Here is a 14,188-nt window from a genome sequence, read left to right as displayed (position 1 = left end):
GTTCTCTTTCCCTTTTGATTGCAATCGAATAAACCAAAACTGTCCAAAAAGATCAAAATCTAAAAAAATTGGATTTTAGACTTTTTTTTTAACCGAGTAATCAGTTTTCGTTGAGCGCTTTTCAACTATGTACAATAAGTGATACTTATTTTTATTGGTTCCAGAATTACAGCAAAGTAGAATTCTAATTAATGAAATATTTGAATCATACCGGTGGAAGGCACATCGGTTGGAGTGCTTAGTCATTTCGTTTATTAACTTTTTTTATTAATAATTATTTACCTCTGATTGTAAAAAAAAATTACAATAAATAATAATGAATAACAAAAAAAATATATATGAAAAAAAACACAAGTTATTAGTGAAAAAATTTTAGCCACTTTTATGAATGTGTATATGTAATTTAATATGCGTACAAGGAAGTCATTATGGTGTACACGTCATTTTTAGATTATTAATTGTATCTTTTATTTGGAATAATTATAATACAATATGTATGAAAATCTAATGTGAACAACACATGATTTCCTAGTACGCCTCTTAAATTACATTTTCCCATTTTTTTTTTTTTTTTTAATTATATGTATATAATATTTTATTTCATTAAAAATTCCAGGTGTGTAATATTTATGAAAAAGGGGAAATTCCGTTAGACTTCAAAAAAAGTGTTATAGCCCTGATACCAAACAAAGCAGGTGTAGATAAATGTGAAGAAAACAGAACAATTAGTTTAACTAGTCATGCATCAAAAATCTTAACTAGAATTTTATACAGAAGAATTGAGAGGAGAGTGGAAGAAGTTTTAGGGGAAGACCAATTTGGTTTCAGGAAAAGTATAGGGACAAGAGAAGCAATTTTAGGCCTCAGATTAATAGTAGAAGGAAGATTAAAAAAAACAAACCGACATACTTGGCGTTTATAGACCTAGAAAAGGCATTCGATAACGTAGACTTGAATAAAATGTTCAGCATTTAAAAAAAAAAAATAGGGTTCAATTATAGAGATAGAAGAACAATTGCTAACATTTACAGGAACCAAACAGCAACAATAATAGTTGAAGAACATAAGAAAGAAGCCGTAATAAGAAAGGGAGTCCGACAAGGATGTTCCCTATTCCCGTTACTTTTTAATCTTTACATGGAACTAGCAGTTAATGATGTTAAAGAACAATTTAGATTCGGAGTAACAGTACAAGGTGAAAAGATAAAGATGCTACGATTTGCCGATGATATAGTAATTCTAGCCGAGAGCAAAAATGATTTAGAAGAAACATTGAATGGCATAGATGAAGTCCTACGCAAGAACTATCGAATGAAAATAAACAAGAACAAAACAAAAGTAATGAAATGTAGTAGAAATAACAAAGATGGACCGCTGAATGTGAAAATAGGAGGAGAAAAGATTATGGAGGTAGAAGAATTTTGTTATTTGGGAAGTAAAATTACTTTAGATGGACGAAGCAGGAGCGATATAAAATGCCGAATAGCACAAGCTAAACGAGCCTTCAGTAAGAAATATAATTTGTTTACTGCAAAAATTAATTTAAATGTCAGGAAAAGATTTTTGAAAGTGTATGTTTGGAGTGTCGCTTTATATGGAAGTGAAGCTTGGACAATCGGAGTATCTGAGAAGAAAAGATTAGAAGCTTTTGAAATGCGGTGCTGTAGGAGAATGTTAAAAATCAGATGGGTGGATAAAGTGACAAATGAAGAGGTATTGCGGCAAATAGATGAAGAAAGAAGCATTTGGAAAAATATAGTTAAAAAAAGAGACAGACTTATGGCGCACATACTAAGGCATTCTGGAATAGTCGCTTTAATATTGGAAGGACAGGTAGAAGGAAAAGCTTGTGTAGGTAGGCCACGTTTGGAATATGTAAAACAAATTGTAGGATGTAGGATGTAGGTGGTATACTGAAATGAAACGACGAGCACTTGATAGGGAATCTTGGAGAGTTGCATCAAACCAGTCAAATGACTGAAGACAAAAAAAAAAAAAAACTTATGATATTGATCATATTTGTTTTATTGTTATTATTAATGATAAAAATCTGCTTACAAATAGATCTTACTAATTATTAATAAGTCGATAAATTTAATTAAAAAAAATATATATATAAAAATAGGATGAAATCTGTTTCAAACCGATGCTCTTTCCCCTTGTAAGATCCAAATATTTCATTAATTAGAATTTTATTTGGCTATCATTCGGGAACCAATGAAAATAGGTACGAAATATGATATATCGTTGAAAGATCTCAATGAGGTCTTATTATTGCAGTAACGAAAAATTCAAAAATCCAAATTTTTAAATTTTTGGCTCTTTTGGACAAATTGGTGCAGTCAACTGCAATCAAAATGGGAGGTGCAAAACGCGATGTTAACACAGCCCCAAATCAAAATTTCAACATCCTACGGCTAATAATTTTTGAATTATTCGAGATACATACACATATATGTACTGTCACACCGAAACTAGTCAAAATGGATTCAAGGATGGACAAAATGGATATTTCCGTTGAAATCTGGAAACCAACATTTTTTACTTGCTTGTACGATGTAAAGGAAGTATTGTGAACGCGAAAAATTTTGTTTTTCCGATTTCAACGGAAATATCCATTTTGAACATCTGTAAATCCATTTTTTCTAGTTTTGGCGCGACGTCTGTACGTACGTATGTATGAATGTACGTACGTATGTATCTCACGTAACTCAAAAACGATTAGCCGTAGTATGTTGAAATTTATGATCTACGACTGTTGTAACATCTAGTTGTGCAACTCCTCTAGTTGTTGCACCTGATTGCAATCGACTGAACCAAATGTGCCCAAAAAATCCAATATCCAAAAAAATTGGAATTTGGTCTTTTTCTTAATTGGAGTAATATAAGCTCTCATTGAGAGCTTTTAAACTATGTATAATAAGTGGTAGTTATTTTCTTTGGTTCCAGAGTTATAGCCAAATAAAATTTTAATTAATGAAATATTTACAAGGGAAGGCACATCGGTTCGAATCAGATTTCATCCCATTTTTTTAACTTTATTTTTTTTTACCTTTTTTTTAATTTCAATTGATATGTTAATATTTATTAACCCGGGATTGTAAAAAAAAATCTTTACAATAAATAATTATTTAATAATAACAATAATATATATATATATATATATATAAAATTAAAAAATCAGATGATATGAGTGAAATAAAATTTTATCGATTTTTAAAATTGTGTATATGTAATTTAATAGGCATTAGATACTGGTATGTGAATATGTAATAGATTTGGTGAAATATCTGATTTTATAATTTAATTTCAGTTTAATTTTATCCACATTAAAGTTGACTATAGATTGACTGAAAAATAGCCCCTTACAAGAACAACATATAGACTGAGGCATACTTGCCCAATTTTGAATAACTTGCAAAAAAATCTTATCTTTTAGTTCAATTCTTCCCTGATATTTTCGAACAATATTCTCCCTAATTTGGAGTTGATCATCATTTTGTTTATTTGATTTTTTGTTACCAATCATTTAATCGCTCTTTGGTTTGATATAATTCTCGTGCTCTTAATCTGTGTACACGTTCTCTAGTTTTACAAATTTTCTCTCTTTTTATATTCATCATCTTCTCTTAATATTTTTATTCTTTCCTTGGTCTTTACGTTTTCTTCGTCTTTGTTATTATAAATATCTTTTAATCTTGTTTTTCTTTATTTCGTTTTAACATTTCCTTCCTCTTTTTTTTATCATCTTGTTTTTTTGAGCTATATTTCTTATGTTATCTTTTTTTCCTGTATGATTGTTTCTTTTTCAATTTTGATTATTCGCCAAATAATCCAATAATAGAAACTGAATATTTTACACCAATAGATCGAAATTAAGTTTTGTAACCAGTATAAAAAAATTATTATCTATGTTCACTAAATGGAATAGTTTAATTATTATTAACTTTTATTTGTACGATACACCGGAAATCTGGAATATTTGATAATCGACAAGTCAGGAAGATATGAATAATAGTTATCTAGTAATAAGAGTAATAAAGGGACTTTTACTCTCTCCTAATATTTCATATCAGATTGTTGAATTAATAATTTTATAAATATTTGATGTTAATGAGAACTCATATCTCAGCAATTGTGTAACTACTTTCCACTTTATTAAAGAATTGGAGGATCGTATCTCACTTTTAAATGAAATAACTTTAAATAAATTGCAGCAAAAAATGTGTGTATGTAATTTGATAGGCGTACAAGGAAGTCACGTGGGTCTTCATCAGATTTTTTTTCTATGGGGATCCCATTTTAATACTAGATATATTGGTTTTATCCTACAATGAATTCTACAGGATGAACTCAGTAACATACGAAATATTAATAAGAATACTATATAAAAATGAATTGCGATCATATCTCTTTCGTTGATATCTAATATATAAATGGTTTACAAAAAAAAACATTAACTCAACCGAAATATGTTTAGGCATAGAGTTGCATGCAGAAAATAATATTTTACAGTGTATATTGAAATAGAAAAGTATTTTCATGTAGTAGAGAAATGATCGAACGAAAATTTAAGCTTGAATAATGTGTTTTGATTTCATTTTTTTGATAAAGTTGAAGGTAGAATTATCCAGAGTTCTACGTGTATAATGTCATACTTGCTTCCAAATAATCAGTTTTTGTAAAAAAAAAATTATCACTAACATATTTATATATACATATATATATATATATATACGCGCGCGCGTGTTTGTGTGTGTACGTGTGTGTGAAAAGATGATTTCTTTGAAATGCCAGATTATGGATCTCATATGTATACAAAAAAATCTAATTAGGAAAAAAAATGCTATATATTGCAAAGTGGTTTTTATCTTTTTCTTTTATACTCTAGATTATCCGGTTGTCTGGTTATCCGGACATTCTCTTATTCCGAAATTCAGTTACGAATTTTTCTTACCGATTCTACGAATGGGTAAGAACAATTTTAAAAATTCAAACGGCTACTTTTTTACGATGTTGAATGCTAACTTTGCATAAAAAAGAAGTACGTTGGATCATTCAGTTATCCGTTAATTTTCTGAAATTTACTTATATCTCCGGAACGGTACAATTTAAAAAATTCCACCAGCATATTTGATAGCAGTACAAGGGCTAAAGTTAAAATTATTAAATAGAAATAAGCAATCCAAATGAATAATTGAAGTACAGGAAAAACAAATAGTAAAAATCTTTTCATCAGTAATTTTTCGTAATACGGAGTTATTGGGGGCCACGCAAACATGAATCGCGTCTTGAAAAAAATTTTCAAGACTATAAAAATACCCGCAAATTTGGCTGTACCTCATGGGTTGTGTGGAAAACAGTTACAATTATTTTAACTAAAGTTAAAGTTATGTATTTTTACACGATTATGATAAATAAATCAGTTTTCAAAAACTGAATCTCCTTTTACTCCCCAAAGAGCAAAGCGAAGCGATACCTGGCTGAACAGATAGTATACACTAAATTAAATCATATTCTTTTCTATAAAAAATATAAGAAATTGTTTAAACAAGGTATGAGACATTTATATTTGAAGGAATTCCCGGAAAACTCACGTTTAACACTACAATATTAATAATATTTTAATGTTAAACCATTATTTTTCTAATCATTTCAGGGATTATCTTGCCGATATCGAAAATTTTACAATGGGTGATATTTCCTTCACAGTGAACGACAGAAATTATGGTTTGAGAGAAATAAATAATTTTAAAAAAAATAAAGACTTGTGATTATAAATGAAATTAGAATAATGTTTACTAAGAAAGATATTTTACGTAAATAAATGTCTGCAATTTAATTTATGTTAACTTTCCATTTTTTTCGAATGGTGCACATACGTAAAAGGTGTAACAAACATTCTTTTTCCTTAAATATAAAATAATTTTTTGTTGTATAATCAAGCTCAAATAATAATTATATATTATTAGAACAGAATTTAATTTTGTACCTTTATTTTTAGTTAAAATCACTGTCTTTTAATCCTTTATTACTGCCACAATGATTTTTTTAATCACTGCGTGTGAAGGTTCAACCATCATTAAAGCTGACGATCATAATAAAACTCTATTTTCTGCTTGCATTTCCTTTCAATAATTTCGTAAAAATCTACCTTTATATTTCCTTTCATTAATAACAATGACAAATAAACTGGAACGAACTTTTCTTGCTAATTCAATTTAACTATTTTTACATCACAGCTAAAACTAAAACCATTTTGATATTATGCAAAACTTATTAGCGAGCTTGAATTTGTTAATGTATATGAGAAAAAATAATCCAGAAAAAATATTTTTAGTAAAACGTTTAAAGATATAATTTAATTATTTTTTTGTTTTTAATTATATAAATTTAAGTGAAATTTAGCAAATTTTACTATGTTTAGTTCTAATTATTAGAAGAGAATAAATCGTTATACATTAAAAATGAACAATCTTTCAAAAAATGATATTTCAGAAACCAAGTTTGGTTTTGAACTACCTGCTTTTTTGGTTATTCTTTTGACCTATTTTATATATTTCATTTAAGGACTCGGTAAGAATGCTATTATTGTTAATTCAAAAACAGTTGAATCATTTCCTGACGGTTGTAATCAACGTCATTTAGTAGTAATAACAAGTTAAAAAAATTCTTACGTAACGGAAGGACTTTCGTAAAATACGAAATGAGAGAAAAACAAAATGTTTTCAAGTAATAGTATAATACGTTCCCTAGTACAGTGTATTTTGAATTACTGAATAAAACCTATTGAATTATTTTCTTTCTTAATCAGCTTAAAAAAAAATTAAAACTGAAAGATTTTTTTTCAACTGTTATTATTATTATATATTATATTATACACCCCACCAATTTACATGATTAATATTTAATATAAGTAGAGATAATAGTGATAGTATGGTAGGCTTCGGTGTTCTTAAGTTTCTTAGAAGACCGACCTCTGTGGGGCGAGTGGTAGCGTCTCGGCCATTTATTGGAAGTCCCGGGTTCGAATACCTATTAGGAATGACATTTTAACATTCTAAAAAATTGTCATTTCATCTCATCCTCTGAAGCAATACCTAAGAGTGTTCACGTAGGATAAAATAAAGGAAACCGTTCTTAGAAAAGAAAGGAGATCGTTTTGGTTGAAGTATAAATTAATACCAGTATTTTGTTTAATCTCAAAAGTTAAAGTTTATTAATTTAGACAAGGAAATTAATTATTAAGAAATTCTCTGCCTGTACAAGTTGTAATAAAACTGAACTGTACATCACTCATATTCGGTTTCCACCCTTTTAAAAATAATAACCCGAACTTTTATTACGTTTCCTTTTATTGTAATTTTCTTTCAGGGCACAAATATGGAAAAACCCTTACTTATAAATATTTTTTCAGGGTTTTGTTGATCCTCATTAATATAATGAACAGCAGTAAAAGTATTTTGTTATGCGTTATGAGAATGAATATTAGATAATTTTTAAAAACTTTTACTATTTTAATCCTCCTGCAGTAAAATGAAATAAAAAGAAAGTATTTTGGCATAAAAAATATATGAAAAAACTTTCCCTCTGTAAGGTTTGTTGTTTTATATTTAGGCATTACTTGATCTCTAAAACAATAATGTAACAAGGGGATAAATTTTGAAAAATTTTCAATAGCTCCAAAAGTGGACAAAAGTTTATTTATACAAGTATTTAAATAGCAAAAATTATTTATGTTACTGCTACATTACCATATCATACCTTTGTGCTTTTGAAATATACATAATTCTTCAAGTCTCACGGTAAAGAAAAAAAATTAGGTTAGCAGACACTTTTACATTATTTTTTAAATAGATTATTTGCACTGCTGCTTTTTCTCTATCGGGTCTTCCTAAAATGGCTGTGTTTTATCTCTCATGTATTTCTGTTTATGTAACACCAGAAGAATTTTATATAATTTATTTTTATCGGATTATAAAGAAGTCAAAACTTTTTCCCTTTTATATGTTTAGTCGGTTTATTGAAGTTCCTAAGAACTATTCCTTCTATAGTATATTTATTATATATTGTTCATATTTATTGTATTGTATTTCTTTATAAAATTAACCAGTTTAATCAATAATTAATAATAAAAAAAACATTATATTAATTGTTCAGAAAATACAACTGTTCGCTGATACCAGTAGCATATTATATATATATATATATATATTAGTGGAAATATATTTACTAAAAACAGAAGACCAGACTTAAGGTATTCATAATTAAAATTAACTTCCACAGAAACGCCAGTTATCTCAAATAAATTAAAAGATAAATGAGAAAATAACAATTACTAAATAAAACAATACTAAATGTAGTAGAAATAGAAAACTTTTTTGTAAATAAGTTCCAGTAATATAAATAGGATAAATAAATATCAAATAGAATATATTAATAGATACTTAATCCTGAATAGATGATAACGTAATAGAATTTATAAAATAATCATGGTAAAAATTATGAGTTTCTAATTTTTTCTGAGAGATTTAGTTTAGATAATTTTGATGGTAGATACATTTTTTTCTAGGGTTTAAAAGTGCCTTCCATTAATTTCTTTTACTTACAAGAATTAATTGTATAAAAATTGAAGGATTCGAAGAGAAATTAAGAAACAACTTTTATCGTTAAAATTCTTAAGAAAAAATTAATTTAATCCTTCTACCATACTTTAAAAACTAAATCAAAAACGTAAAATACCTGGCACCGATATGCCAAAGTAGTTTGATGTTTTAGAAATACAAATTAATACTCAATAGAGTAACGAGAAAAATGGCCCTCCAGATTACATCTACCTGGAAGACAGTGTCCGCAGAGGCAGCCTTCGTCATAGCAGGTTTACCAACCGCGGAATTCAGGGTAGAGGAATGGGTAGACAGGGGAAATGGAGTCTCAAAGCACGATTTTCTTGTCAATTTAATAACAAAGTGGGAGGAAAGTTGGGAAAGGGCAAGGTTAGGCAGTTGGACCTTCCGTATCATTCCAAACACCAGAAGGTGGACTTATCGAGAGTTTGATGAGATAAACGTTTGACTTATTCAGCTCCTGAGTAGCCATGGCGCGTTGAACAGTTACCTGCACCAACGGAAGAGAAGGGACGCACCTAAGTGTGACTACTTTGATGAGGAAGACACAGTTGAGTCCATTTTCTTCATATGCGGAAAGTGGGTGGAGGAAAGGAGGCTTTGCCATGAGAGTGTAGGTCAGTTAAGTTTAGCCAACCTAATGGAAACGTTGTTTTCCAGTGAAGCTAAGCAGCTTCGCTTTCCAGGCGGAAAGTAATAGCTACTTTGTCGGAGAGTATCCTAAGAAAGAAAATAGAGGAAGGAAGAAAGAAAGTGAGTATCATAGCCAACGTGGGTTTGATGAGGTGACAACCTGGCCAAAGAGGAAGTCGGGGGCTCCTCGGGATCGTTAGCTGCCAATGAGATACCCGGGACTTCTCAACCCATCCAATGAAGACCCGCAGGTAGAAGAACAGTCTTAGAGTTATGCTGTATAAAGGAAAGGTGTTTTATTGGGTCCCCGCATTTTGCAGGAAACCCCACACACCCAGTAGTGCGGGCTGCTGGGCGTCTGGCTGCAGATTTTCCCTCCTCCTTCCGGATAAAAGGAAGAAAAAGTGAAATTAAGAGAAGAAATGAGCTTCAACGTACTGTTAAGTACGGTATTCATAGGGTTCTGCACTTGAAACTATTTTATTTGTTATAGATATAAATTGATTTATGTAGTTAAACATTTAATGGTAGAGTGAATTTTCAGATGATACATTAGGTTATGAAGATGAAATTGTATACGAAATAAGGAAAAATATTGAAGACCTTATGAGTATTAGATGGTGGTTAATAAAAAACGCCTTAAGAGTAAATTAAATGAAGACAAATTACATAATTTTTCAATTAGAATATCTGCCAGGAATGTTATAGAGCATAAAATATCACAATTTTAATTGTAATACAATCTTAATTGTAGATGTCGAACTTTACTGTAACTAAATACGGTGAGAAAATAATTAATAAATTTCTCACAATAATATTTAACATTACTTAATAATAAAACAATTGACAATAATTTTTCACTTTTGAATAATTTTACACAGCGACTATTACTGCTGATCATGTTTACATTGTAAAAATGAAGATTTTTTCAAAAGGAATGATATTCAAAACTATCACAACCAGCGAATCTAGAACGAAGCGAATTCTCATGCCACCTTCCAAAGCAGTCATCAAAAAAGATTTTTGCTGAACATACAGGCAGGTATTTTTAATTATCTTTTGGGCTTTGTCATTTTAGCAAATCATATAAATGAAAAAAAATTAAATTGTAAAGTTATTTCTTATTTGCCAATAATCTTCCAGTTTTTTTGGAACATCTACACTTAAGAGGAAATATATGTTTTCACCACGATGGAGCTTCAGCTCATTTCAGTGAATTGGTATCAGATTTCCTACATGAAAATTTCCATGAAAAAATGGATAGGCCGTGGAGGGCCAGTACGCTGCCTACCCGATCACCTTACTTATACGATCTTGACTTTTATGTTTGAGGCCATTTGAAATACATTTTTTACTCAAATACATTACTCAACATCAGTATCTTTAACTAAGGATCCAAAATGAATTTCAAGAAATTAGGAATACTACCGGAATTTTTGAACGGTTAAGACAATCTCTCAGAAAAAGACTGGAGACTTGTGTAATCTCTAATGGTGGACACTGAAATCTTTTATAACTTTTAACAATTTTTAACTGTTTATTTTTAAAAAAAATATACCTAATGTACTACAACAATATTATCACAGGTAGTTGTTTTATTTATTTAATTATTAGGTCTATTATTGTGAGAAAATTGTTACTTTATTTGATACTAATATACAATATTAGAATTAACAATAAATAAAAAATCAATATTTAATCGAATTGAACGTAAAGTGGAGGACATGAAAACCGACACAAAATTAGATCGTTCAAAATAGAAGACAATATTTTAGCAAATAACATACATTTTGATAAATCTTATTATATTTATGGAGATATAACGAACTGAAAAATAAAAATAGCCGCCATTTTATAATTTGCGAAGGTATTTAAGACCTGATTTTTGGATAATTTTAAAACTTTATTACAAAGACGTTTACAAAGTATTAATGTGATTGCTGTATCCGAACTTGAGATATACAATTTTATATAAATATAACAAAATGATAGACGGGGGAGAACGAAGGAAAAATTGCCATTTTTCCTAAGGATATGTTTTGTTTAGTTTTACAAGAAGAATCCAAAAACGTGTAGCTAGCCCACCATTTTAGAACCCTCAGTATAATACTTCCATTATAACTCGACTGTTGAAATTCTTTAAAAAAAACGAAAAAACAAGGTGTCATTTTTTCATTATAAAACACTTAAATTTAAGCTTATAAACAATTACTTCCAAACACTTGCAACGTTTGAACTCAATTTTTATGATATAAACTTCTACTTAATAACAGAACTTGTGGTCAAACAGGTGAAAATGTGTTTACGGACAAATGTTTAAAGAAACTTTTCTCTTGTCTAATGTTAAGAACACAATAAAGTATTTTTTTATACTCCCTATAAATTATTTTTTTTTATAAATCAGATAGTATTCCAATAATGTCAACTACTACAATCAAAATCTTTTCTGATTCATAATGATTTTCAGAAATAAGGGAAAAATATAAAGAAAAATATCGTAATAAAGGATTATTTTCAAATGCTAAAAGAAACAGCAATTTGACTACGAAAAAAAGAAACAGACGGAGTAAAATGTTCTGTGAGAGGAACGAAATGTTTCACAACTAAACATACATAATTACAGTAAATAGTATACTAACTCGCTTAACTCATGCACTTTTTTGATAACCATTTTTTAATCTAAAAATAGGTGTGTAATTTATGCTGGAATACGATTTTAAATACTTTTATAAAGAAACTAGAATGTGAGAATCAGTGAGAAAATGATATTTATTTAACTGAATAGTCTATTTTTAAAAACCTCAGGTGCGTAAATTACAGGAGTAAATCCGGTAATATATATATAAAAATATATATTATATTAACACAATACATATATTTTCTAGCTCAAAAAGTTTTGTTATTTTTCAGATTATTTTTAATGTACTTATATAACGGTAATGCATATTTACCTGTTAACTTTAATGTAGATATCTGATAAAGATTACAATAAAAACAAAAATTAAAAAGCAATCAAAAATAATTAGTGCAATTTCTTTAGCGTGCTTTTCAAATTCTTTACTGTAAATGATATTTTACTCCTATCATAAATTTGGATGTATACATATACGCATGTAATATTTTATTCATATCATGTACTTAATCTATTTTTAATGGAAAGATAAAGCTGAATAAATAAAATTTTGTTAACTCTTCTGCAGCAGTCCTTTGTATATACATTTGTTTTTTTTTCTACTAAAATCACTAGAAGATCCTTAAAATCAAAATATATATGTGTGGTTTTAAAAAGAAAATTTACTTTGTTGTTTTAATAATAATTAATTTTCTTATTTTCGTTAAAGTAGTATTATAATTAGATGGTAAAAATTATAATTAAGGTAAATATTTTTTCTCCGTTTTTAAAAATATAATTAAAAAGGTTGTTTGTTTGAATAATTACAGTAATTCATTTTTAACTCATATTACTTTCTTTTTGTATACCTTTATAAAAACTTTTATGTTAATTTTAAACAGGGTCTAATCCAATTTTTACCACGATGGTCCAGTTTTATCATATATGTTAAAAAAAAAATCCTCTTTAAAACCAGAGTAAAATGTATCAGTTATATATATGAACGTATTCTTTAAAACACGAAGTAATAAAGATTTAATAAAAAATGTAATTATCTTTTCAAATTTTGTTATAGGAAATTTCTTATGAACTAGTGCTCCTTTTAAATAAACAATAATTACAAATTATTTCAACTACAATTTAAATTTTAATTTCTACGTGAATTAATTTAAACATAATTGTAAGCAATTAAAATATCCATATATTTTTTAATCTTGTGCAGTGCAGAATCTGTCTCATAGTTATTAAATAATAATTCTGCAAGATTTCTCTGTGCTTTTGTTAAGCCTTTTTCTTTGCAATATTTACTGATGTTCCCTTTGGCCATAAATATTAGATTTTTTTCTTTCCATTATTCTCTGAATATATTCCGGTAAATTGTTTACTTGTGTTATGCATGACGTAAATTATGATTTATTAAATAACTTTTAATATAGGAACTGTTACATTATAAGAGTATTAAGAATACTTTCTTTAGGATATCATTGTGTTTTAATCAGATAAAACGTCACAAACTCGACTAAAAGATGAATTTCTCGAATTATCCCATATTAATATTATATTGAATATTTTATTTCAGACCGCTTATGTACACAAAAGAGTGAGTGTAAGTACACATTCACCCTCATGAACATCCCATTACAGTTTATTAACTTATATGTAAAATAAACAGTCTTTTTAAAAAATAAAAAAAATAGTAATATACCGTAACACATCAAAATTTGTCAACTGTTTTAAATGGAAAACAATATGGTTTTGGGAAAATATGACTGCAGGCCATACACATACGAGTATATTAACTACAGTGGAACTACGTATTAAGCCAATATTGTATTTTCATGTTTCTTGAAAAGAATTAAGAATTTCTATTATTTACAAAATTAAAATTATCATTTAATTAACATTCCTTTCTATTGAGAACCATTTATGTTAAACCGAATATCTACTATTTATATAGGTAGGAAATAATTTCGATGGAATTTTTTGTTACCATTTTAATCTCAAAATACTACTTTGATTAACGAAAAATAAAATTTTAAAAACTTAATTTCTTTCATAGTTAAATTACAATTTGTTTAGTAATGATTTTCTATAGTTTTCTATTTTGATATGAGTATTTAAGAATCCAAATGTATAAAAAAAACTATTTTGTAATTTCATAATTTTTCTAAATATCACCTCAAAATTTTATATATAAGAAAAGAAATTTCATTTAATGTAAGTACGTTATTTGCGAAAAGTAGCTTTTTATGTAACAATAGTCTACCAATATATACCGTATTTAACTGATTCCCTTGAAAATAATCTTTACTGTACA

General features: G+C 28.0%; 1 protein-coding gene across 2 annotated transcripts in view; it reads right to left on the bottom strand.

Moving 5' to 3' along the window:
- LOC142329558 (5-hydroxytryptamine receptor 1-like) overlaps positions 1 to 14,188 on the bottom strand; it is a 1,034,283-nt gene that overhangs the window by 354,088 nt on the left and 666,007 nt on the right. The window lies entirely within an intron of this gene.

The sequence above is a fragment of the Lycorma delicatula genome, chromosome 1, assembly GCF_047948215.1.
Source record: "Lycorma delicatula isolate Av1 chromosome 1, ASM4794821v1, whole genome shotgun sequence".
Classification (NCBI taxonomy): domain Eukaryota; kingdom Metazoa; phylum Arthropoda; class Insecta; order Hemiptera; family Fulgoridae; genus Lycorma; species Lycorma delicatula.
The sequence above is the reverse complement of the archived record's forward strand: the minus strand, read 5'-3'. Positions and strand labels throughout refer to the sequence as shown.